The following is a 24,634-nucleotide window of genomic DNA, read 5'->3' on the forward strand; positions in this document are numbered from 1 at the left end:
CACTAATGAAGAAAGGCTGTGGGTCGAACCTGAGAGAATGGGTGAGATTCTGAATGATTACTTTGCATCAGTGTTCACTGAGGAGAGGAACATGATGAACGTTGAGATTAGAGATAGAAGTTTGATTAGTGGGGAACATGTTGACATAAATAGGGAAGATATATTGGGTAGGCTAAAGGTTATTAAGGTGGACAAATCCCCAGGACTGGATGGGATCTATCCCAGTTTGCTGAGGGAGGAGACAGAGGAAATAGCTGGGGCCCTGACAGATATCTTTGTGTCATCCTTAAAGACAGGTGAGGTGCCAGAGGACTGGAGAGTTGCTCATGTTGTCCCCCTGTACAAGAAGGGTAGTAGGGATATTCCGGGTAACTATAGAACAGTGAGCCTGACGTCAGTGGTGGGAAAGTTGCTGGAGAAGGTACTGAGGGATAGGATCTATTTATATTTAGAAAAGAATGGGCTTATCAGTGATAGGCAAATGGTTTTGTGCGGGGGACATCATGCCTTACCAACTTAATAGAGTTTTTTGAGGAAGTGACCAAGTTGATAGGCGAAGGAAGGGCTGTAAATGTCATATACATGGACTTTAGTAAAGCATTTGATAAGGTTCCCCATGGTAAACTAATAGAAAAAGTGAAGTCACATGGTGTGCAGGGTGTTCTAGCTAGGGTGGATAAAGAACTGGTTGAGCAACAGGAGACAGAGAGTAGTAGTTGAAGGGAGTTTCTCGAAATGGAGAAAGGTGACCAGTGGTGTTCCACAGGGATCAGTGCTGAGGCCACTGTTATTTGTGATATACATAAATGATCTGGAAGAGGGCACTATTGGTATGATCAGCAAGTTTGCAGATAACACGAAGATTGGTGGAGTAGCAGAAAGCATAAGGGATTATCAAAGTACACAGGAGAATATAGATAGACTGGACAGTTGGGCGGAAAATTGGCAGATGGAGTTCAATCCAGGCAAATGTGAGGTGATTCATTTAGGCAAGTCTAATTTGAGAGTAAATTATACAGTGAATGGAAGAGCTTTGGAAAAAGTTGATGAGCTGAGAGATCCGGGAGTGTAGGTCCATTGTACCCTGAAGGTTGCTGCACAGGTGGATAGAGTAGTCAAGAAGGCATATAGTATGCTTGCCTTTACTGGGGTATTGAGTATAAGAGCTGGCAGGTCATGTTAAAATTGTACATGACGTTGGTTCGGCCTCATTTAGAATACTGCGTACAGTTCTGGTCGCCATATTACCAAAATGATGTGGACGCTTTGGAGAGGGTGCAGAGAAGGTTTACAAAAATGCTCCCTGGTATGGAAGGTGCTAACTATGAAGAGACGTTGAGTAGGTTAGGACTGTTTTCATTAGAAAAAAGGAGATTGAGAGGGGACCTGATTGAGGTTTACAAAATCATGAAGAATGTAGATAGGGTAGATAGAGATATGCTTTTTCCCAGGGTGAAGGAATCAATAACGACAGGTCACGCTTTCAAGGTGAGAGTTGAAAAGGTTAAGGGAATACACGTGGCAAGAACTTCACACATAGGGTGGTTGGCGTCTGGAACGCATTGCCAGCAGAGGTGGTAGAGGCAGGCACGGTAGATTCATTTAAGGTGCGTCTGGACAGATGCTTGAGTAGGTGGGGAGCAGAGGGATACAGATGCTTAGGAATTGGGTGACAGGTTTAGACAGTGGATTTGGATCAGCTCAGGCTTGGAGGGCTGAAGGGCCTGTTCATTCGCTGTAAATTTTCTTTGTTCTTTTAGATCTGGTCTATCTTTTTCCATCACTATTTTAAAACTAATAGATTTATAGTTGCAGGCCCCAAAGTGCTCCCCATTGTCACCTCAGTCACCTGTTCTGCCTTATTTCCCAAGAGTAGGTCAAGTTTTGCACCTTCTCTAGTAGGTACATCCACATACTGAATCAGACAAGTTCCTTATACATGCTTAATAAACTCCTCTCCATCTGAACCCTTCACACTATGGCATCCCAGTCTGTGTTTGGAAATTTAAAATCCCCTACCATAACCACCCTATTATTCTGATAGGTAGAAAGAAAAAAGGAAAGAACATGGTCAGGAGCAGAGGACTGAAGAATGGGAAAGTGTGAAGCAACGTCAGAACCACAGTGATATGTTTGACTCTTAACTGCCCCCTGGACAATTAGGGATGGGCAATAAATGCTGGATTAGTGGTGCTGGAAGAGCACAGCAGTTCAGGCAGCATCCAAATGGTCCAGACCATAACACTTGTCTCCGATGAGAAGTTTTCTTTTTGAAAAACAACACAAGGAAGATCCTTGCTAGCATCACACCACACAGGGTATATTGCGTGGGATGCACTCTGTGACTATAAAATATCCAGACCCTCTGTAAGGCTGATACCAGTTTTGCTATGGAGTCAAATTTCACATCCAAAACGTCTGAGCTCTAACTATGAAAACTGAGATGGTAACAGACATAGACATGTGAGTGCTCAAGTTGTTCTGGTATATACCTGTGTCAGTGTGTATTATGTCTATGTGTGTATTTGTCTGTGTTTATTAGTCTGTCTCTGGGTGTGGATTACATGGGTGTGATATATAGTTTGGTGTAAGCAAAAAAAAGCCAGGATAAATTACTTGACTCACAGAGGTGGAATGCCACACTCGATCTAGTCAGGTTTAGACATTTCTGGAACCATTCCACCTCCCCCAGGCATCGTTAGAACATGACTAATAAAATGGATTACCTTTCTTCGTACAGATTTACATTAAGGCACAACGTGAGTTTTAGTTTGTGTTCATTTATTGCTAGATTGATAGCGACCTTTGTACAGCCTTTTGCTGAAACCCTCCTCCTTGAGAATGGCTGAGAAATGTGTTTCTGATTAATGATCCCACATTGTGTGTAACACTACCTCAATGTACAGGTACACTAACTCTGAACAAAAATAGGTTACGCTGTGTGATAGCAGCACTTCTGAATAAAATGACTCCATGCAATTTATTAACAAGTTCATGAATGAATGTTAACTGCGGTCTTAGAATGCTTCCCGGAAATTTCTAAAACATTTGCACCCTAATGTTACAGGTAAAAACAATGACTGCAGATGCTGGAAACCAGATTCTGGAGTAGAGTGGTGCTGGAAAAGCACAGCAGTTCAGGCAGCATCCGAGGAGCAGGAAAATCGATGTTTCGAGCAAAAGCCCTTCATCAGGAATAGAGGCAGAGAGCCTGCAGGGTGGAGAGATAAATGAGAGGTGGGTGGGGGTGGGGAGAAAGTAGCATAGAATACAATAGGTGAGTGGGGGTGGGGATGAAGGTGATAGGTCAGGGAGGAGGGTGGAGTGGATAGGTGGAAAGGAAGATAGGCAGGTAGGAAAGGTCAAGGGGACGGTGCTGAGCTGGAAGGTTGGAGTTGGGGTGAGGTGGGGGAAGGGGAAATGAGGAAACTGTTGAAGTCCACATTGACGCCCTGGGGTTGAAGTGTTCCAAGGCGGAAGATGAGGCGTTCTTCCTCCAGGCGTCTGGTAGTGAGGGAGTGGCTTTGAAGGAGGCCCAGGACCTCCATGTCCTCGACAGAGTGGGAGGGGGAGTTGAAATATTGGGCCACAGGGCGGTGGGGTTGATTGGTGCTGGTGTCCCGGAGATGTTCCCTAAAGCGCTCTGCTAGGAGGCGTCCAGTCTCCCCAATGTAGAGGAGACCGCATCGGGAGCAACGGATACAATGAATGATATTGGTGGATGTGCAGGTAAAACTTTGATGGATGTGGAAGGCTCCTTTAGGGCCTTGGATGGAAGTGAGGGAGGAGGTGTGGGCATAGGTTTTACAGTTCCTGCGGTGGCAGGGGAAGGTGCCAGGACGGGAGGGTGGGTTGTAGGGGGGCATGGACCTGACGAGGTAGTCACGGAGGGAACGGTCTTTGCAGAAGGCGGAAATGGGTGGGGAAGGAAATATATCCCTGGTGGTGGGGTCCTTTTGGAGGTGGCGGAAATGTCAGCGGATGATTTGGTTTATGTGAAGGTTGGTAGGGTGGAAGGTGAGCACCAGGGGCGTTCTGTCCTTGTTACGGTTGGAGGGGTGGGGTCTGAGGGTGGAGGTGCCAGATGTGGACGAGATGCATTGAAGGGCATCTTTAACCATGTGGGAAGGGAAATTGTGGTCTCTAAAGAAGGAGGCCATCTGGTGTGTTCTGTGGTGGAAATGGTCCTCCTGGGAGCAGATACGGCAGAGGCAGAGGAATTGGGAATAAGGGATGGGATTTTTGCAGGAGGTAGGGTGGGAAGAGGTGTAATCCAGGTAGCTGTGGGAGTCGTTGGGTTTGTAAAAAATGTTATAGCATAACCTTCAAGGTGTCAAAGTTGAGATGCAGTATTTTCTAATCAACCTGTTCAGAGATTATATAACACACCTCTGAAGGAGGTGGGATTTGAAACCAGACTTTTGCACAGACGTTATTTATTGGTCTTTCAACCTGGTTTGCTGCCATCATTTTATTAAGAGGGCACTTGTCCAATTTAATTTCTGTGTGCTCTACCACATATAATCATCTTGTGACAAAGAACTGGTTCAAACTATCGCATTACAGTAAATACTTTAATTGCTCTGTAGGATCACAGTACACAGATTACCCTGACTCCAGTGCAGTGCAAAGGAAGGGCTGCAAATTCTATTTTGAATGACAGTAAAGATCTTGGAGGTCTACGAAGATAAAGATACAGGAAGGTGGGAGTAATTGGAAAGAGGTTTTTACTTAACTGTTTGAGCACCTTGGAGTCAAATAGTCATGGAGATTCAAGTCCCACACCAGTGACTTGAGGATGTAGTGTAGACTGAGGTTTCGAAGTGATACTGAAGCCATGCTACACTGACAGAGGTTTGTATTTTGGAAGAGATGTTAAGCTTAAATAGATGTTAAGCTGAAATAGAGTCAAAGTGTCGTACGGTCATACAGCAGGGAAACAGGCTCTTCGGCCCAATGCCTCCATGCTGACCAGGTTTCCTGAACTGAACTTGTCCCATTTGCCTGGATTTTGTCCATATTCCTCTAATCCTTTCCTATCTATGTACCTGTCCAAACGTCTTTTAAAGATTGCAGTTGTATCCACTTCCGTGCCTTCTTAAAAGGTTGTATTCAAAGCAGAGTCAGAGAATTCTTCCCAGTATTCTGACAATTTATTTATCCCTTCTTGGATTTGGTAAATAAGTTATCCTTGTAAACTGATGTTTTGAGGCAACAGAAACACCACCCTGAAAGTATTGGATTGCCTATAAGGCACTTGTAGGCACCTTGACATTGTGCAATGAGCCACGTGCATTCTTTCATTCATTACCATGGAATTATTCAAAGAAAACATTAAGATTTTCCCAGTGACTTCATCCATTATTCCTCCCTCAAACAATACCATCAGAAAGTGATGACCAGACTATCACAGTCCAGGGGTATTTCTGGCACAGAATTACATTTGCTGGGTTTTTTATTCACTGATGGGATGTTGGTGTCACTGGCTGCCAGTCCCTAGTTGCCCTTGGGAAGGTGCCAGTGAGCAGTATTCTTGAACCACTGCAGGCCACATGCCATAGGTAGATCCACAATGCCATTAGAGAGGGGCTTCCAAGATTTTGACCCAACAACACGGTGATATACCTCCAAATCAGGATGGGTGAGTGGCATGGAGGGGAACTTGCAGGTGGCAATGTTCTCATGTATCTGCTATCCTTGTTCTTCAAGATTGAAACGGTTGTGGGTTTGGAAGGTGCTGTCGAAGGAACCTCGGTAAATTTCTGCAGAGCGTCTTGTAGATAGTACGCACTGCTGCTACTGAGCGTCGGTGGTGGAGGGAGTGAGTGCTTGAGGATACAGTGCCAATTAAGCAGACTACTTTGTCCTGGATAGTGACAAGCTGCACTCATCCAGACAAATGTGGAATATTTTATCACACTCTGGACTTGTACTTTGAGGAGAAGAGTTACTCACTGCGGAATTTCTAGCCTCTGACCTGCTATTGTAGCCATTGTATTCATATACAATACAATACAGTACAATACAGCACAGGATCAGGCATTTTGGCTCCCAAGCCTGCACCTGATTCCTAATCCTTATTTAGACCAACTACTTATTGCCCATGTGGGGTATCTCTTCCTCTATTCCTCTCATGTTCATGTGCCTATCAAGATATGCCTTAAACATTACAAACATGCCTGCTTCCACCACCTCCACTGGTAATGTGTTCCAGGAATCCACCTCCCTCTGTATGAACATTTTTCCTCGTACATCTCCTTAAACTTTCTTCCTCTCACCTTGAACCTGTGTCCTTTTGTAGTTGACCTTTCCACCCTGGAGGAAAAGCCTCCAACTATCCACCCTATCTATGCCTCGCAGAATTCTGTCGCTACCTATCTGGTCGCCCCTCAACCTCCGTCATTTCAGTGAAAGCAATCCAAGTTTATCCAACCTCTCCTTATACCTAAAACCCTCCAGAGCAGGCAACATCCTGGTAAGCCTTCTCTGCGCCTTCTCCAAAGTAGCCACATCCTTCTGTTAGTATGGTGACCAGAACGGCACACGATATTCCAAATGTGATCCAGTTCAGTTTCTGATCAATGGTAACTTCCTGGGATGTTGAGGGTGGGGGATTCAGTGAAGGTAATGCCATTGAATGCCAATAGATGATGGATAGATTCTTTCATGTTGGAGATAGTCATTGACTGGCATTTGTGTGGTGTGAATGTTGCGTGTTTGGTGCACCGATCTTTATATTGCTGAGGCTAAACACCAGCTCGCGGACACCTCCTCCTACTGCCCCCTTGACCATGACCCCACCTCCCAACACCAAATCATCATCTCCTAGACCATCCATAACCTCATCACCTCACGGGTTCTCCCATCCACCGCCTCCAACCTCATAGTCCCACAACCCCGCACTGCCCGTTTCTACCTCCTGCCCAAAATCCACAAACCTGACTGCCCCGGCCGACCCATTGTCTCAGCCTGCTCCTGCCTCACTGAACTCATTTCTGCATACCTTGACACGGTCCTGTCCCCCTTAGTCCAAGAACTCCCCACCTACGTTCGGGACACCACCCACGCCCTCCACCTTCTCCATGATTTTTGCTTCCCCGGTCCCCACCTTTTCTTCACCATGGACATCCAGTCCCTATACACCTCCATTCCCCATCACGAAGGCCTCAAAGCCCTCTGCTTCTTCCTTTCCCGCCGTACCAACCAGTACCCTTCCACTGACACCCTCCTTCGACTGACTGAACTGGTCCTCACCCTGAACAACTTCTCTTTCCAATCCTCCCACTTCCTCCAAACCAAAGGAGTGGCCATGGGCACCCGCATGGGCCCCAGCTATGCCTGCCTCTTCGTAGGATATGTGGAACAGTCCATCTTCCGCAGCTCCACTGGCACCACCTTTTCCTCCGCTACATCGATGACTGTATCGGCGCTACCTCATGCTCCCACAAGGAGGTTGAACAGTTCATCCACTTTACTAACACCTTCCACCCCAACCTCAAATTTACCTGGACCATCTCAGACTTCTCCCTCCCCTTCCTAGACCTCTCCATTTCTATCTCGGACGACCGACTCAACACGGACGTATACTATAAACCGACTGACTCCCACAGCTACCTAGATTACACCTCTTCCCACCCTGCCCCCTGTAAAAACGTCATGCCATATTCCCAATTCCTTTGCCTTCGCCGCATCTGCTCCTAGGCGGACCAATTCCAATACCGAACAACCCAGATGGCCTCCTTCTTCAAAGACCACAATTTCCCCTCAGATGTGGTTGACGATGCTCTCCACCCCATCTCCTCCACTTCCCACTCCTCCGCCCTTGAACCCCGCCCCTCCAATCGCCACCAGGATAGAACCCCACTGGTCCTCACCTACCACCCCACCAACCTCCAGATACATCGTATCATCCTTCGTCATTTCCGCCACCTCCAAACGGACCCCACCACCAGGGATATATTTCCCTCCCCACCCCTATCAGTGTTTCAGAGAGACCACTCCCTCTGCGACTCCCTCATCAGGTCCACACCCCCCACCAATCCAACCTCCACTCCCGGCACCTTCCCCTGCAACCGCAAGAAATGCAAAACTTGCGCCCACGCCTCCCACCTCACTTCCCTCCAAGGCCCCAAGGGATCCTTCTATATCCATCAGGACATCACCTGCACCTCCACACACATCATTTACTGCATCCGCTGCACCCGATGTGGCCTCCAAATATTGGGGAGACAGGCCACCTATTTGCGGAATGTTTCAGAGAACACCTCTGGGACACCCGCACCAACCAACCCAACCACCCCGTGGCTGAACACTTTAACTCCCCCTCCTAATACGCCAAGGACATGCAGGTCCTTAGTCTCCTCCATCACCAGACAATGGCAACACGACGCCTGGAGGAAGAGTGCCTCATCTTCCGCCTAGGAACACTCCAACCACAAGGGATGAATGCAGATTTCTCCAGCTTCCTCATTTCCCCTCCCCCCACCCTCAATCCCAACTCTCAGATTTAGCACCGCCTTCTTGACCTGCAATCTTCTTCCTGACCTCTCTGTCCCCGCCCCCTCTCCAGCCCATGACCCTCACCTTAACCTCCTTCCACCTATCGCATTCCCAATGACCCTCCCCCAAGTCCCTCCTCCCTACCTTTTATCTTAGCCTGCTTGGCACACCCTCCACATTCCTGAAGAAGGGCTAATGCCCGAAACGTCGATTCTCCTGCTCCTTTGATGCCGCCTGACCTGCTGCGCTTTTCCAGCAACACATTTTTAAGCTTGTTACTTTCAGCCCAGGTTTGTCGATATCGTCCAGATCTTGTTGCAGTTGGATATGGACTGCTTCAGTATCTGAGGAGTTGTGAATGCTGGTAAATATTACACAGTTTTGGCGAGCATCTCCACTCCTGACCTTATGATAGAGGAAATATAATTGTTGAAACAGCTGAAGATGGTTAAGCCTAGGACACTACCCTGAGAAACTCTTATAGAGACATCCTGGAGCTGAGATAACTGACCTCCAACAACCACAACCTTCTTCCTATGTGCCAGGTATGACTCCAACCAGCAGAGAGCTTTCCCATTGATTCAAGTTTTTTTTCGGGCTCCTTGATGCCACCCTCAATCAACCTTGTTCTCCCACATAAGCAGACACTGAACTCCAATTCTAATTCATTGTTTGAATCTTTGAGAGGTGCTGTACAAATGGGATTTATCTTTAATTCAACTGTATCACAACTCTAACATTTAAATTGAGATTTTCAACATTATAAGTGACACACAGCAGCACATCCATCCAAGTTTCCAAACTAAGACATTGGGGTGGCCTTAACTGATCTGTTCAAGTTGTTACCTCTAGATGTGACTACGCTAAGGCACTAGTGGCTGGTCTTTTACCCCCTACCCTTCAAATCCAAATGCATCTCATCCAACTGCAAAAGTCACATTCATCCATCAGCCCTGTCCTTAGTGACATATACCAGCCCCTATAAGGAACGTATTGTTGTTCAAATTCTTATTCTTGTTTCCAAATTCCCCCCAAGGACTTTTCCCTCCCTGTTTCTGTAACCAGTCCTCCATGATCTTTATTCTCCTTCAACACTGGCCCTTTGCACATCCCCAACTGTCATGATTTCACCAATGGCAGCTATGTCTTCAGCCTATCTCAGCTCTAAGATCTTGAACTCCCTCTTCAACTCTTCCACTTGCTACTTCTCTCCCTCATTCTTGAAATGTCTCAAGCGTTTGGTTATCTGCCCTAATGTCTCCTTGCGTACATGAGTGCCCTAATTTTGACTGATGTGTGAAGTGTTTTGGCATGTTTTATTTTGTTAAAGGCACTATGTAGAGTCATAGAGTCACAGAGATGTACAGCATGGAAACAGACCCTTCAGTCCAACCCGTCCATGCCGACCAGATATCCCAACCCAATCTAGTCCCACCTGCAAGCACCTGGCCCATATCCCTCCAAACCCTTCCTATTCATATACCCATCCAAATGCCTTTTAAATGTTGCAATTGTACCAGTCTCCACAATTTCCTCTGGAGGCTCGTTCCATACACGTACCACCCTCTGCATGGAAAAGTTGCCCCTTAGGTCTCTTTTATATCTTTCCCCTCTCACCCTAAACCTATGCCCTCTAGTTCTGGACTCCCCAATCCCAGGGAAAAGACTTTGTCTATTTATCCAATCTATGCCCCTCATAATTTTGTAAACCTCCATAAGGTCACCCCTCAGCCTCTGATGTTCCAGGGAAAACAGCCCCAGCCTATTCAGCCTCTCCCTATAGCTCAAATCCTCCAACCCTGGCAACATCCTTGTAAATCTTTTCTGAACCCTTTCAAGTTTCACAACATCTTTCCGATAGGAAGGAGACCAGAATTGCATGCAATATTGCAACAGTGGCCGAACCAATGTTTCTGTGCTGTGAACTTCGCCCAAACAGGTTCCTCCAAGATTAGTTGTGAAATTCACTATTTGTTAATTTTCCCAGATGCACTCTGATGTCCAGCGACACATGAATTCAAAAACAGCAAAGGCAGTAACTGTGCAGGTTCTCTCTCTCTCTCTCTCTCTCTCTCCTGCACTGTCCTTACCATGTGCTTCCTTTGTCTGCTCTTCTCCCTTTAAAAACTGCTGTTGTTTTGACTTTTGTTTCCAAAATTCCAAAACAATGTAACAGCATATAAAACAGTAATTGCTGCTCCTGGAATTCGAGGAAATCACCTCCAGCACCTAAAGTACCTCAAAAAAGGGAGAAGCTCTTACAGCCAGAAATTTTTCCTGTCCTCCATCTTGGATTACCCAGAATCCTTTGCCAATAGAATGGTACAGATGTTAGATTAGATTCCATACAGTGTGGAAATAGGCCCTTCAGCCAACCAGTCCACACCAACCCTCTGAAGAGCAACCCACCCAGACCCGTTTCACTCCAAATGATACACCTAACACTATGGGCAATTTAGCATGGCCAATTCCCCTGACCCGCACATCTTTGGACTGTGGGAGGAAACCTATGCAGACACAGGGAGAATGTGCAAACTCTATACAAATAGTCACCCAAGGCTGGAATTGAACCTGGGACCCTGGCGCTGGGAGGCAGCAGTGCTAACCACTGAGCCAAAGATGTAAGATGCAGTACAACAAAAAATTGAACATACACTCCTGTCCCAAAGATTGGCTGGAATACAGATTCAAGGCCAGCAATGACAGGACAGTACAAAGATGTACCCTGAGGCTGTAGGAGAGACGTATTTGTGTTCTGTACAGATGTGCTTGTGTTACTCAGTGCTGGCGGTGGCATTGTACAATACAAACACAGTTCAAACATTTCTGTGGAATTTGTAGCAAATTTCAAACATGAATAATTCAGGATGTTTTGGGATATTGGCTGAAGTTTCGACAGCTTTTAAATTTCAACTTGAAAGGATCTTTCATGTGCCTCCAATTTAAAAACTTACATTCTTTGGTTAATTAAAGCATTGTTTATCTCCTTCCTCTCCATGATATATCATTCATTTTCATAGCCTTGCTGGCAATGTTCATTCTGTTGAGTTTCTCAGGATGTCCTGGGACAGTGTCACAGAACTGTTTCACCTGCTGGAGCAAAAGCTGTGACTTGCCAGAGTGGGACTTCACCCTATCTTGGTAACCGCACTGAGGTTTTTATGTAAAATGCAACTAGCTACTTCCAAGGATCCACTGGGGACCTGTCTGGGATCTCTCAATCCTCAATGGTCAAATATATTAACTCTGGTACTAATACAATTTGTTTCAGATCACACCGCATTACCCCATTTCCCCACGATGGGGTCAGTGTATCAGCCCATGACCCCACGATGGGGTCAGTGTATCAGCCCATTACCTCATGATGAAGTCAGTGCATCACTCCATTACCCCATGATAGAGTTATTGCATTACCCCATTTCCCCATGATGGGGTCAGTCCTTCACCCCATTACCCCATGATGGGGTCAGTGATACACCCCATTTCTCCATGATGGGGTCAGTGCATCACCCTATTTCTCCATGATGGGGTCAGTGCATCTCCCCATTTCCCCATGATGGGGTCATTGCATCAGCCCATTTCCCTATGATGGGGTCAGTGCATCAGCCCAATTCCCAAAGATGGGGTCAGTACTTCACCCCATTTCCCCATGATGGGCTCATTGCACCAGCCCATTTCCCCACAATGGGGTCAGTGCATCAGCCTATTTCCCCATGTTGGGGTCATTGCATCAGCCTATTTCCCCATGTTGGGGCCAATGCATATGCCCATTTCCCCATGATGTGGTCAGTGCTTCACCCCATTACCCCATGATGGGGTCAGTGCATCACCCCATTACCCCATGATGGGGTCAATGCATCACCCCATTTCCCATGATGGGGTCAGTGCATCAGCCCAATACCCATGATGGGTGCAGTGCATCACCCTATTTCCCCATGATGGGGTCAGTGCATCTCCCCATTTCCCCATGATGGGGTCATTGCTTCACCCCATTTCCCCATGATGGGTTCAGTGCTTCACCCCATTTCCCCATGATGGGGTCAGTGCATCAGCCCATTACCCCATGATGGTTTCAGTGCTGTAGCCAAGGCAATAGGATCCAGAAATAGAGCTGGCTTTCTCCAAATGCAGGGAGCTATTGACTGTGCACACATTGCATTGAGAGCAGTATATTACAATGCAGCAGAGTAGATCAACAGAAAAGTGCTTCAGTGCATCAATGTGCAAGTCACCTGTGATCATCATGATCTTCAAATATTGTGAAATGTACCTTAGGAGCTGCCATTTCCTTGAGAACTCTCAGGTTTCTGTTTCCATTCTTTACCTGGATGCCTTGCCAGGATGGTTACTCGGGGAAAGGACTATTGCTACAATCATTAATGATTCCATTATACACCTTGCTGACTGAGGCCATGCAGTGATACAATGCAGCCCATTCTTCCACCATGCCACTGTCAAACAGCTGAGTGACGCCCCCTGAAGGTAAGGTTCTGACACATAGATCAGTCCAGCCAGAGGGAGGGGGTGGGAAGTGCAGTGCACGTGACGCAAAGTGTGTCACATAATCCTAGCATTCTGTACTCTGCATCACTGAAGCAGACATAGCCAGGATATTTTGGATGCTGAAGAGTTGGAAGAGTAGGAGCAGTATTCCAAGGAGGAAGAAGAGGACACTGAGCAGGAGGAACATTACATTCTGCATGTTAGAACATTGAAGCATCAGGCACAATGAGCCAAACGGAACTAAATTGACCCTCAGTTCCAGTGGATGGGAGCTGGGTGCAGAGATCACTCACTGACTGGAAATGTGTTGCTGGTCAAAAGACAAGGAGCCCTCCATCCCTTCCCAAAGGCAAAAGCAGCTTCTCTTTGTTTGGTGAATGTTTGCCTTGGATGGTTACTGAATAAAAGGGAACGTTTTGCACAGTTTGAAGGCTTTCCTCTATTTGATGGTCCTATAATGAACAATGTTGAGCTACACTGGAGACTGGGGAAAACGTCACACTCCCTTCGACAGGCTGGTAAGATGGGACGAGGCTGAGGTTGAGTAAGTTGTGTTGCTTTGTTCTGAAATAGAAATAAATGCACTTAATACGTGCAATGAAGTGTCAGCCGTGCCACTGATGTCCCTGAGATCTGGGGTGGAACAGTGGCTCAATGGCTAGCACTGCTTCCTCACAGTGCTAGGAACTCAGGCTTGATTCCAGCGGGTGCTCCAGTTTCCTCCCACAATGCAATGCTGTGCAGATTAGGTGGATTGGCCATGCTAAATTGCCCCTAGTGTTCAGGGATGTGTAGGTTCGGTGCATTAGTCCGGGGTAAATGTAGAGTAACAGGATAGGGGAATGGGTTTGGGTGGGTTGCTCCCTGGAGGGTCAGTGTGGACTTGTTGGGCCTAATGGCTTGTTTCCACACTGTAGGGATTCCTGTTTGCTTTTGATTGCACTCGCACTATGTGGATAGAGAAGGGCAGATGTGAATTGATGTGGTGAATGGCAGGGGCTCGAAGATGGCATCGGTACCAGGAATGCTGGGAAGGCGAAGATAGGCAAGTACCTCTGCCTGTGGTGAGTGGGATGAACAGGGTAAAATAGAGTGTGTCCATTGGTAATGAGGCACATTTGAGAAGGTTGTGGGAGAAATTGTGCAGTCAGAAACCCTCCATATAAGTTGCAATTTCAAGTATATCTCAGCCCAATTTCTCAGGCTGATGATGCTGCTTCCTGAGAAAGAGGGTCTCTCGGGATTGAGAATGACTTGTTTCCACTCCAGTTTAGCAGGTACGTAGCTGGTTGACAAATTCAATGTGCGATCTGCAGGCTCTGGAAACATGTGGAGCAGGTGGTGCCTGAGGGGGTTGGGTAAATGGATTGTTTGGAGGTTTGTGCTGCACCTGTGATGCCTCAATGTCGCCTCTGTACAATCCAGACATAGTCTCCTGAGGTGCTTGGTGCATTCCTGAATGAGTCTTCTCTGACTTCCCACCATTTCTACAGGGAATGAGCTCCCTCTGCTAACTACTACTCCACAGCTGAGATAAGGATGAGGTATAGCATGTGTCAATTGTGAAGTCCCAACACTGTTTGCAGTTCTATGTCTGCATGGCCTTCCCTACTCTCCATTTGAACATCCTTTAACTATATTGGAGCAATTATCTGGGAAACAATCACTTAGCTGGAATGTTTATCTCCATGTAAATTTAAAGAGAGAAATATGTTATATCTCAATTGCATTTTTTTCTCCACCTCAGAAAGTACCAAAGTAGTTCATTCCATTGAAATGTACATCAGTAAATTTGCACACAGCAAGATCCCACAATGAGGTAAATGATGCAAAGTTGTTAGTTGAGGGGTGAATGTAGGCCAGGATGCTAGACAGAACTCCCTGCAGTTCTCCAAATCAGGCCACATGATCTTTTGCATTCACCTGACAGGTCAGACAGTTCCTGGATTTAATATGTCTCACACAAAAAATAGCACCAACAAAAAATACAAGGTTCCGTCTTTGCTAGACTAAAGAGAGCCAGCCTAAAACAGCGTGTTATTGTACAACGCAGAGCTGACACCAGCCATTGAGCCAAGACTTTGTAAGAGCTTATATTGCCTCACGAGACGAGAAGGCCCAATTCTCAAAGCAGCCACGGCACACCATGCAAGTATATTATAGGATGCTGTGTTTGATGTTTGCTCAGTGGCTCCTCCTCCCTCAACCCAACCCAGCCAAGACTGGGAACCTAGCATGCAAGGACCTAGATAGACGAGGTTAACGTTATCTTACTTCAATGTCGTACTCCATCAATTTAGCAGGAATCAGTAAAAGTGATGAAAAAGTAGTTTTGGACTTGATTATTTGTACTGGATAAGCAAATGTACAGACAGTCGCAGAAAGTTGAACATTTGGTTTTGTTTTTATTTCAATTTTATTATACTTTTCCCTTCATAGCACATTGAAGCCAAGCTTGAGATATTTGGCTGATGCCTTTACTAACTTCACTCACTAGCTGGCCCCTGGGAATTGACAGTTGTTCAATGTGCCCCTCATTCCAAATATTGCACCCTGGGGAGAAACAGCTGACCTGGCCTTAGCATCGACTCCCAGCTGTACTGACCTCAAGCATAACATGATAGGGAGAGTTGAGAGCGTGAACAGGCATCTGCTCCCTTCATTTCACATGGCAATGCAATTCACAAACATTTCACACAAACATCTTCTCAGTTAAATGGTTGTAGCTTCAACCAACATGATAACAACAAGCATTCTGTCAGGAAGAACTTTGAAAGACAATATTAAATCGGTTGTACAATTGTAAAGGGTGTGCTGGAGCAGAGGGAACTGGGTGTACATGCACTCAGATCATTGAATGTGGCAGGACAAGTGGGAAGAGCAGTTAATGAAGCATACAGTGTGCTTGGATTTATTAATAGAGGCATAGAGAATAAGAACAAGGAGATATTTGAATATGTATAAGACACTTGTTAGACCGTGGTTGGAATATTATATACAGTCTTGGCACGACATAATAGGAAAGATGTGAATGCATTGGAGAGAGTCGAGGGTGAGGGGGCTGGAAAAGCACAGTCGGTCAGGCAACATCCGGAGCAGAAAAATCGACGTTTCGGGCAAATGCTCTTCATCTGGAGATTCCACATTTGAGTGCAGAAGCGATTCACAAGTAAGGATCCAGGAATGAGAAACTTCGTTTCTGACAACAGATTGGAGAAGGTGGATCTGTTCTTAGAAAGAAGAAGGCCGAGAGGAAATTTATTAGAAGTTTTCAGCGTCATGAGCAGGGGCTGGATAGAGTAGATAGGGAGAAACTGTGGTAAAAACAATGACTGCAGATGCTGGAAACCAGATTCTGGATTAGTGGTGCTGTGCTCTTCCAGCACGACTAAAAGGGAGAAACTGTTCCTGCTCGGAAAAGGAATAACAACAACACAACATAAATTTGAAGTGATGCACGAAAGAAACAAAGATGATGTAAGGAAATGTTTTTCTTTCACTCAACAAATAGTGAGGGTCTGAAATGCACTACTTGGAAGGAGATACACTTGGGCATTCAAGAAAGCATTGGATGATTAGATGGAAATGGTGTGTAAGGGTATGGGGAAAAGGCAGGAGATTGGCACTGGGTAATGATGCTTATTTGAAGAATTGGTGCAAACACGATGGGCTGAATGGCCTCCTCCTGTGCCACAGACACTCTGTGAACATACCATCTGGAAAGTCAGAATTTAGACTGCAAGAACAGTCAATAGTGATGTTAGAATGAGCCGAAATGGGGTGTGGTACATAACCATACAGAAAGGGATGCTTCCACATTCAATGCTTTGGCTCCTTACTGAATCAATGAGGTTTCCTCTCCAGACGTCCCCAACAGTACCCTTCCACCGACAGTCTCATTCGTTTCGCCAAACTGGTCCTCACCCTTAACAATTTCTCCTTCGAATCCTCCCACTTCCACCAGACCAAAGGGGTAGCCATGGGCACACGTATGGGCCCCAGCTATGCCTGTCTCTTTGTTGGCTACGTAGAGCAGTTGATCTTCCGTAATTACACCGGCACCACTCCCCACCTCTTCCTCCGCTACATTGATGACTGCATTGGCACCACCTCGTGCTCCGGCGAGGAGTTTGAGCAACTCATCAACTTCACCAACACATTCCACCCTGACCTTAAATTTACCTGGACTATCTCTGACACCTCCCTCCCCTTCCTGGACCTCTCCATCTCCATTAATGACGACCAACTTGACACTGACATTTTTTACAAACCCACCGACTCCCACAGTTACTGGGATTACACCTCTTCCCACCCTACTTCTTGCAAAAATGCCATCCCGTATTCCCAATTCATCCTCCTCCACTGTATCTGCTCCCAGGAGGACCAGTTCCACCACAGAACACACCAGATGGCCTCCTTCTTTAGAGACCGCAATTTCCCTTCCCACGTAGTTAAAGATGCCCTCCAACGCATCTCGTCTACATCCCGCACCTCCGCCCTCAGACCCCACCCCTCCAACCGTAACAAGGACAGAACGCCCCTGGTGCTCACCTTCCACCCTACCAACCTTTGCATAAGCCAAATCATCTGCCGACATTTCTGCCACCTCCAAACAGACCCCACTACCAGGGATATATTTCCCTCCCCACCCCTTTTCGCCTTCCGCAAAGACCGTTCCCTCCGCGACTACCTGGTCAGGTCCACGCCCCCAAACAACCCACCCTCCAATCCTGGCACTTTCCCCTGCCACCACAGGAACTGTAAAACCTGGCCCACACCTCCTCCCTCACCTCTATCCAAGGCCCTAAAAGAGCCTTCCACATCCATCAAAGTTTTACTTGTACATCCACTAATATCATTTATTGTATCCGTTGCTCCCGATGCGGTCTCCTCTACATTGGGGAGACTGGGTGCCTCCTAGCAGTGTGCTTTAGGGAACATCTCCGGGACACCCGCACCAATCAACCACACCGCCCTGTGGCCCAACATTCCAACTCCCCCTCCCACTCTGCCGAGGACATGGAGGTCCTGGGCCTCCTTCACCGCCGCTCCCTCACCACCAGACGCCTGGAGGAAGAACACCTCTTCTTCCGCCTCGGAACACTTCAACCCCAGGGCATCAATGTGGACTTCAACAGTTTCCTCATTTCCCCTTCCCCAACCTCACCCTAGTGCTAAACTTCCAGCTCAGTAACTGTCCCCATGACTTGTCCGGCCTTGTCCTACCTGCCTATCTCCTTTTCCACCTATCCACTCCACCCTCTCCTCCCTGACCTATCACCTTCATCTCCTCCTCCACTCACCCATTGTACTCTATGCTACTTTCTCCCCACCCCCATCCTCCTCTAGCTTATCTCTCCACGCCTCAGGCTCACTGCCTTTATTCCTGATGAAGGGCTTTTTCCCGAAACTTTGATTTTGAAGCTACTTGGATGCTGCCTGAACTGCTGTGCTTTTCCAGCACCACTAATCTAGAATCCTTACTGAATCTGTCAACATCAGCTGGTGAGTAGTTAGCTTCCCATGACTCAGTTCAATGAGCTCAGGATAGGTAATGGGGAGGGCAGTGAGAAGTCAGCACTCCCCCACAATCCCAAACTCTATTTGTTGAGCCCAGTATCCATGTCAACACAAGGTGGGGCAGGATGAGCTGCGGTTATGATGCTTTATCATTCCCAATGCATCCCTCACATCTCCCCCATCTCTGCTGACCAGCCTCCTCCATAAAGGAGTGGGTAAGATATTGAACAGCACCCAAGCATGAAGCCAACTCTTCAGAAGAGAACGAGGATAAACAAAGCTCAAACAAAATGCACAGCGTCAAACCAGGCAATTGCAGATGAACCCTATTGCTGGGGCAGTTTGACAGAATAGCTGGCGGATGAGATCAGGGAAAGATATTTTCAATTTTGCTTCATTTTGACATGTGGCAACAGGTGTTAGCTGTTTCAAGCAACAAAATCCTTTAGAGTGGTACACAGAGACATTGTAAAGGTCAAATTCCAAAGGAAAGTCAATAAGAAGTCAACCAAAGACTTTAAAAAAATACAGTGCTGGAAACTACAAAGGCTTGATCGTATCTGTAAAAACTATGAATAAGTTAAGCCAAAAAACTTGATCATTACTGTTAGAGTTACAGAGTTGTTACAGCACAAATGATGATTGTTCAGCCCATTGAGTCCGTATAGGATTCCTTCACGAACATTTTCGCTTGTCCCATTCATACAATCATAGAGTCATAGAGTCATACAGCATGGAAACAGACCCTTCAGTCCAATTCAATCATGCTGACCAGACATCCCAATCTGACCTAGTCCCATTTGCCAGCATTTGGCCCATAACCCTCTGAACCCTTCCTATTCATATACCCATCCTGATGCCTTTTAGATACTATAATTGTACTAGCCTCCACCATTTCCTCTGGCAGCTCATTCCATACACTCACCATCCTCTGTGTGACACAGAGTCATATACAGAGAAACTTCGATTATCCAGCATTCGATTAACCGAATTTTGGACGATCCAAACAAGATCACAAGGTCCCAATGTATGCCTCACCATGTTATCTGGAATCAATTATCTGGCTTCAGTTAACCGAATGAAATACTCCTCACCTGTGTCCTTCGGTAATTGAGGTTCCTCTGTATCAGACATTACCAAAAATATTCCTTTACTACAATTTTTTCCCCTCATTTCTAAAAGGTGATAATGATGACAGTTCCACCGCTACCAAACATCCTCAAGAGATTCCCTCTTGTGGATATGCTTCAGGTATGAGCCTCTGGATATTAACAGGCTATTCAACTGTAATATGAACCAGAGACTTGGTGGGATGGTTGAAGAAGTGGCATGTACCACAGTTCCACAAGTGGGGAAGTTAGCCAGGAGGCCAAATGAGGTATTGAAATGATCAATTAAGGGTCATTTCCCACCCTGGAGGCATTAGTTCCTCATTGTGGTGTCAGATACCATCATGGCAGCTCCCCTGCCCCCCACTGAAACCAGAGGTCCTCCCAACTCCCTGCAGAAACGGGACAGTGTGCCTCTTTTTGGGAATGTCATGGCCCACAGAGGAATCACCCATATGCAGTGAAACCCTCTTTCCTTCTCCCTACCAATTGCCTGCTTGGGCCTAGCATCGCCCAACCATATTTAGCCCTCTGCAGGGCATTTGGTCATTGAGATATTCTCTTCCTGTGGCTGTAGTATTAGCAATGGGCACTGCCAGGCCTGCAGAAATGACCTCACTTGATTGGGTCAGCTATTGGGATGGGATGGGAGGTGTTGGGGAAGGTAGACAATGGGGTGTGGTGTGGCACAGAGATTGGAGATTGGTGAGGGTCTGCAGCTTTCTCAACTGGAAGGGACCTCCCTGGGTCCTACTGCCCGCCAAATGGTTGTCGTCTCTCCACGAAAATTCAGTCTGTGCTAATGCAGCAAATTTACGAGTTAAAAACAATGACTGCAGATGCTGGAAACCAGATTCTGGATTAGTGGTGGTGGAAAAGCACAGCAGTTCAGGCAGCATCCAAGTAGCTTCGAAATTGACGTTTCGGGCAAAAGCCCTTCATCAGGAATAAAGGCAGTGAGCCTGAAGCGTGGAGAGATAAGCTAGAGGAGGGTGGGGGTGGGGAGAGAGTAGCATGGAGTACAATGGGTGCGTGGGGGAGGGGATGAAGGTGATAGGTCAACAAGGAGAGGGTGGAGTGGATAGGTGGAAAAGGAGATAGGCAGGTAGGACAAGTCCGGACAAGTCATGGGGACAGTTACTGAGCTGAAAGTTTAGAACTAGGGTGAGGTTGGGGAAGGGGAAATGAGGAAACTGTTGAAGTCCACATTGATGCCCTGGGTTGAAGTGTTCCAAGGCGGAAGATGAGGCGTTCTTCCTCCAGGCGTCTGGTGGTGAGGGAGCGGCGGTGAAGGAGGCCCAGGACTTCCATGTCCTCAGCAGAATGGGAGGGGGAGTTGAAATGTTGGGCCACGGGGCGGTGTGGTTGATTGGTGCGGGTGTCCCGGAGATGTTCCCTAAAGCGCTCTGCTAGGAGGCGCCCAGTCTCCCCAATGTAGAGGAGACCGCATCGGGAGCAATGGATACAATAAATGATATTAGTGGATGTGCAAGTAAAACTTTGATGGATGTGGAAGGCTCCTTTAGGGCCTTGGATAGAGGTGAGGGAGGAGGTGTGGGCACAGGTTTTACAGTTCCTGCGGTGGCAGGGGAAAGTGCCAGGATTGGATGGTGGGTTGTTTGGGGGCGTGGACCTGACCAGGTAGTCGCAGAGGGAACAGTCTTTGCGGAAGGCGGAAAGGGGTAGGGAGGGAAATATATCCCTGGTAGTGGGATGTTTGGAGGTGGCGGAAATGTCGGCAGATGATTTGGTTTATGTGAAGGTTGGTAGGGTGGAAGGTGAGCACCAGGGCGTTCTTTCCTTGTTACGGTTGGAGGGGTGGGGTCTGAGGGCGGAGGTGCGGGATGTAGACGAGATGCATTGGAGGGCATCTTTAACCAGGTGGGAAGGGAAATTGCGGTCTCTAAAGAAGGAGGCCATCTGGTGTGTTTTGTGGTGGAACTGGACCTCCTGGGACCCCAGGGCATCAATGTGGACTTCAACAGTTTCCTCATTTCCCCTTCCCCCACCTCACCCTAGTTCTAAACTTTCAGCTTAGTAACTGTCCCCATAACTTGTCCGGACTTGTCCTACCTGCCTATCTCCTTTTCCACCTATCCACTCCACCTTCTCCTCCCTGACCTATCACCTTCACCCCCTCCCCCACACACCCATTGTACTCTATGCTACTCTCTCCCCACCCCCACCCTCCTCTAGCTTATCTCTCCATGCATCAAGCTCACTGCCTTTATTCCTGATGAAGGGCTTTTGCCCGAAACGTCAATTTCGAAGCTCCTTGGATGCTGCCTAATGCAGCAAAGCCCATTTCCATCAAGTGTTCCTATAGGAACGAGAACACTTTTTTTTTCCCCTTTCCTTAGCCTCAGGATGTCAAAACTGATTATTGTATCGAATTGATAAACTTCTGAGACATCCAAGTTAGCATCGACCAAGGATTGAACTGGGGACTTTACTCGTCTTTCCTGATACACACTGCACGAGACATACTCCAGCTGAGTTATTGAAGCAGACTGATAGGACACAGGCTCCCGTCATAACAACACACACAACTAGCTCATCACTTCAATTATCTCAGGTAGTCATAGTTTCCCCATGGGTTCATTCTTAAAATTTTCTTTTACTTTTTTCATTGGAAAAGCTGGCATTTATTTCCCAACCGTAATGCCCTTGGGAAGATGCCCTTGGTGCTGAGCTGCCTTCTTGAACCTCTGCAGTTTACAGTATATGGTGTAGTTACGAGGTAAAAACAATGACTGCAGATGCTGGAAACCAGATTCTGGATTCGTGGTGCTGGAAGAGCACAGCAGTTCAGGCAGTATCCAAGTAGCTTCGAAATCGACGTTTCGGGCAAAAGCCCTTCATCAGGAATAAAGGCAGTGAGCCTGAAGCGTGGAGAGATAAGCTAGAGGAGGGTGAGGGTGGGGAGAAAGTAGCATGGAGTACAATGGGTGAGTGGGGGAGGGCATGAAGGTGATAGGTCAAGGAGGAGAGAGTGGAGTGGATAGGTGGAAAAGAAGATACGCAGGTAGGACAAGTCCGGGCAAGTCATGGGGACAGTTACTGAGCTGGAAGTTTAGCACTAGGGTGAGGTGGGGGAAGGGGAAATGAGGAAACTGTTGAAGTCCACATTGATGCCCTGGGGTTGAAGTGTTCCGAGGCGGAAGATGAGGCGTTCTTCCTCCAGGCGTCTGGTGGTGAGGGAGCGGCGGTGAAGGAGGCCCAGGACCTCCATGTCCTCGGCAGAGTGGGAGGGGGAGTTGAAATGTTGGGCCACGGGGCGGTGTGGTTGATTGGTGCGGGTGTCCCGGAGATGTTCCCTAAAGCGCTCTGCTAGGAGGCGTCCAGTCTCCCCAATGTAGAGGAGACCGCATCGGGAGCAACGGATACAATAAATGATATTAGTGGATGTGCAAGTAAAACTTTGATGGATGTGGAAGGCTCCTTTAGGGCCTTGGATAGAGGTGAGGGAGGAGGTGTGGGCGCAGGTTTTACAGTTCCTGCGGTGGCAGGGGAAAGTGCCAGGATTGGAGGGTGGGTTGTTTGGGGGTGTGGACCTGACCAGGTAGTCGCGGAGGGAACGGTCTTTGCGGAAGGCGAAAAGGGGTGGGGAGGGAAATATATCCCTGGTAGTGGGGTCTGTTTGGAGGTGGCAGAAATGTCGGCGAATGATTTGGTTTATGCGAAGGTTGGTAGGGTGGAAGGTGAGCACCAGGGGCGTTCTGTCCTTGTTACGGTTGTTACACCCATGATGCTGTTCCAGGAGTTTGAACAAGTTACAGTGAAGGTGCAATGCATGTCCAAGTCAGGACGGTGTGTGGTGTTGAGGGATAACTGTGAATAGTGGTGTTCCCATGCATCCGTTGCCCCTGTTCTTCTGGGTAGCAGAGTTCAGGAGTTTCAATGATGCTGTCAAAGGAGTCTTGATGCGTTGCTGCAACTTGTAGGTGGTGCACTCTGCTGTCAATGTGCATTAATACTGAAGGAAGCGAATGTTGAATATGATGGATGGGGTGCAAATCAAGTGGCTGGGTTTGTGGCAAACACCTTGAGATTTATTGGAGGAGAACTCATTCAGGCGAGTGAGGAGTGTTCCATCACAGTCCTGACTTGTTGGAGCTCCATGACGATTCTTCCATCAAACTCCTAAAATGTGTCATGTAAGTGGTGAAAAAACTTCATGAAATCATAGGTTGAGTTATTTGCCACATCATTCCCAGTCTATGCTCTGTTCTTGCAGTCAGAATATTCATTTGATTATTCCAGTTAAATTTCTGCTCAACGGTAGCCTCCAGAATGTTCATACAGGTATAGCGTCCTATAGCACAGAAACACCCTTCGATCTAACCAGTCAAAGCTGATTATAATCCCAAACTAAACTAATGCTACCTGCCTGCAATTGGTCCACATCCCTCCAAACATTTTTTTATTCATGTACTTATACAAATGTCTTTTAAATACCACTGGGCCCACATCCACCACTTTCTCTGAAAGTTCATTCCACAAAAGAACCACTCTCAGTATAAAGAAATTGACCCTCGTGTCTTTTTTTTAGCTCTTTCTCCTCTTCTTTTAAAAATATACCCACTAGTCTTGAAATCCCTCACCCTAAGGAAAAGACACCCACCATTCACTTACCTATATCCCTCATGATTTTATAAACCTCGATAAGATCACCCTTCAACCTTCCACACTCCAGTAAAAAAAGTCCCAGACTATCCAGTCCCTTCCTTATAACTCAAACTCTCTATTCCTGGCAACATCCTGGTAAATCTCTTCTCTCCTGGTAAACCACTTCAACTTAATAATATCCTTCCTATAATGGGACAACCAAAACGGGACACAGTATTCCAGAAGGGGCCTCACTGATGTCCTGTACAACTTCAACATAATGTCACAACTCCTATCCTCAAAGCTCTGAGCAATGGAGACAACCATGCTAAATGCCTTCTTAACCATCCTGTCTACCTATGATGCAAACTTCAAAGAATTATATCCCTGAACCC

Source organism: Chiloscyllium punctatum, chromosome 44 (genome assembly GCF_047496795.1).
Source record: "Chiloscyllium punctatum isolate Juve2018m chromosome 44, sChiPun1.3, whole genome shotgun sequence".
NCBI lineage: Eukaryota > Metazoa > Chordata > Chondrichthyes > Orectolobiformes > Hemiscylliidae > Chiloscyllium > Chiloscyllium punctatum.